The sequence below is a fragment of the Lucilia cuprina genome, chromosome 2 (assembly GCF_022045245.1).
Source record: "Lucilia cuprina isolate Lc7/37 chromosome 2, ASM2204524v1, whole genome shotgun sequence".
Taxonomy (NCBI): domain Eukaryota; kingdom Metazoa; phylum Arthropoda; class Insecta; order Diptera; family Calliphoridae; genus Lucilia; species Lucilia cuprina.
Window position 1 is genome coordinate 16635986 of NC_060950.1, and position 3848 is coordinate 16639833.

A 3848-nucleotide genomic window follows, 5' to 3' on the forward strand; every position below is an offset into this window, starting at 1 on the left:
ATCTATCTATCTATCTATATATCTATTTCTTTATTTATTTATTTATTTATTTATTTATTTATCTATCTATCTATCTATCTATCTATCTATCTATCTATCTATCTATCTATCTATCTATCTATCTATATATGTATGTATCTATCTATCTATCTATCTATCTATCTATCTTAGAGGGAGTCGAAGCTGGACATTTTTATCGCCTTTTTCAAATGAGTATAACATTTTACCTATTGGTTCTAGCAAAATTTTTTTCACAAAAAAGAACCTTATCAGGTTTAAGGGATTTATATTCGTATAATGTGATACTTAATGGTGGATGTAGGACCAATAATGTTGTGTGTTACAAATATAAAAATAAAACTATGTATGCTGATCGCAAGAAAACATCGCTTTTGTATTTTCATTCAAAAGTCGATTTTTGATGGGAAGTAGAAATTCTTTTTTAATGATTCCCACCAAAATCAACTTTCTCGACTTGTTGTTCTTATACAACATTGGAAATGGTGTAATACTTAAAGTTTGAAATATACATACATAATATAAAAGGTAGAAAATCATATATTACTAAGTACACTTGTGGGTTCCAACTAACTAACCAACCATGTATAACAATAAAAACAAATTTCATATAAAATACTTTAGAAATATGACAACGAAATGCAAAATACTACAACATACTTATATCGAAGGACATAAGATGCTATCACTTGAGTACAAACACACATATCAACATTTAAAACTAACTAACAGTTACAATTTTATTTTGCAATGTAATATATATTTTCTATAAGTCCTTATAAATGATTCATATCTTGTCTATTGCTATTTTTCTTTAATAATAAATGGGCACAATTGTTAGAGTATTTTTCTAAATGTTTTTTTTTTTATAAATATAATAAAAAATAAAATTTTTATTTGTAGAAATAGAATTTAAAAGAATTTAAGTTATAGTAGTTTCTTTTCATTTCCATACATACTTCATATACAAGTATCTGACTACACTTAATTAATATAATTAAAAATTTTATAATTACTTTCCTATCCTATTCTACGATAGACATTTATTCATTCATGCATATAAAAACCAAACTGACTTTATTTTATTTATACACACACCAACATAATCAAACAAAGCTGAACATGCATGTTTATCTGCATTTGAATGTCCTTTATTGAATACCGCAAGCTATAAATACACACCTTTTTAACGTTTTCCCAAGTTGTTTTAAACAACGACAACAACAACAACAGCATCACCATCAGTACCAATGAGACAGGCCAGGCTGTTCATATGTGCAACAGCAAAAAAAAAATCAACAATATTTTATTAACATCATCAGCGGTATCTGTATCAACAATATTATCGTCATTCGACCTAACGACATGCTGCACATCAGTGAAATCATCGTCATCATCAGCATCATTATTATTACTGGCAACGTTTTCGATGGCAAACAGCCGTTGTAAGTATTTGTTTCGCCATTAATGTTTGATAACGAAACTATTGACTGACTTTAACCATGCAGCATATTTCAATTTTTACTGCAAGTTTATGCTGAAATCGACTGCGGTTTACGTTCTCATATGACGTAATGTAAGTTTTTGTGTATGTTGAAAATTATTGGCAGAGGGAAAGGTTACCAAGGAACTTTTTCTTCTTTTAATGGAAAATCTACGCAGTAGTGTCTTCTCGTAAAGCATAGGGATTTTCTTTTTATAAAAGGATCTCTTCTTCATCTGTTCTAGTACAGTTTTAGTTCTGTTCTAGTTTTGTTCTAGTTCTGTTCTAGTTCTGTTCTAGTTCTGTTCTAGTTCTGTTCTAGTTCTGTTCTAGTTCTGTTCTAGTTCTGTTCTAGTTCTGTTCTAGTTCTGTTCTAGTTCTGTTCTAGTTCTGTTCTAGTTCTGTTCTAGTTCTGTTCTAGTTCTGTTCTAGTTCTGTTCTAGTTCTGTTCTAGTTCTGTTCTAGTTCTGTTCTAGTTCTGTTCTAGTTCTGTTCTAGTTCTGTTCTAGTTCTGTTCTAGTTCTGTTCTAGTTCTGTTCTAGTTCTGTTCTAGTTCTATTCTATTTCTGTTCTAGTTCTGTTCTAGTTCTGCTCTAGTTATGTTTTAGTTCTAGTTGTATATACCATTAAATTTTACAGCTGTGAAGGAGGAAAGCTTCTCTTGAACAAATGCTCATACTTTTTTTCAAGTAGGTATCTTCTGTAGTTTGTATCTGGGTGTATTTGTTTTAATGCACACTTGATTTTGTTTGCCTGCTATACACTCATATTTTTTTTTTATTCTACATATAAGTATTTAGTACATATTTCTTATATTTCTCATTTACTTTTTCATAGACCGCAAAATCAATAAATTTTCAATTTGTTTCAATTTGTATTAAGTTCATTGAACATCAAATGTACAGCATGCAGTGTAAACCAATATACTTTCAGTAAAGCCGCAGCCACTATGAACAACTACTGCTGCTGTTTCAGTTCAAATTTTAATTCATTCACGGCATATATTTTTTCAATATAAATATTTTTTTTTGTATTTGTATTTATTTTTGTTTGCCCCAGTATTATCTCATACATACAAATACCCGAGGCTCATATTCAATATTATTCAATGGAAAATAATATAAACATAACACACTACTACTACTACTTGTGTATGTGATACACTGAAGTGTATTGTGTATTATTGGTTGTTGGTATGTATGTGCATGTGTATGTAGTTATGCCGGTAAAGTGCTTATTTGTATTTTGTATTAAAAGTTACTGAATGAATATGAATGAATATTTTCTTTATTCATAGTAGTAACCCGTATATGGATTTACAATTTACTTTTGTATTGAATACTATTGAGTAGTCGTCAGTGGATTTTTATTCCCCCAAAACATTAAAAAAAATAGATGGAACATTTTTGTAACTACAAAATATTTTAAGTATGTGGTTTAAAATGCTACACCTGCAGCATGTTATAATTTGGGAGGAGTTTTACCAAATTTTAAGTTCTCCACTCTACCAGCTTTTATGTTTTTGAAACAAGTGCCTTACAGGTTTTAGTTTTCAAAGGAAATAATTTCATAAATTCAGTGTAGTGTCTTCAAAATCCGACTTATATGTTTTCCAAATGTATTATTTGTTAAAATTTAGCCTTTTTCGATTGTTTGCATGGGCGTGTGTGTATTATGGTATCAACATTTTTAAGCTTGAGGCAATTATTACTGCAGTTGGTTTTATAAATTATTAACGCTTTTTATATCGTTTTAAAACGAAATTGATTTAATTATAGTAATTTCTCTCTCGTTTTTTTTTGTATCAATATATTTCGGAGTATATTTCATTCGTTGCAAATTCATTCAATTTCTTTTGCTTTATCTGGGGATTATCTGACTACATACTTATTAATATACATTCAAATATACTATTTCACTTTCATACACAAACATAGTCATATGTATATATAGCAAATAGCAAATGTTTTTGATTGATTTCGTAAGTCATTTTAAGTGGTTGTGTTTTACGGATGAGTTTAATTTGAACTACAAATGACATTTACTCTAAGGAATAAATGAAATAATATTTAAATAGTTTAAATAAGTAATTTAATGGCTTAATGACCACATATTTACAAAAAAAATATATATATTTGCAAATATAGTTAGTATATGAGTAAATCCCTCAATAACCCAACTTTTAACCAAACTTTCGGTTATATCTGTCACACAAAGTTCTTTTTTAAGCAAGGGGCTTTTAAATATATTTCTTTTGATATAAATATTGTTTTTGCAATATTTTAGAAAAAAACATCTGAATAACATAGATATCAACAAAAATCCAAGACAACCTCTGAAAATAATA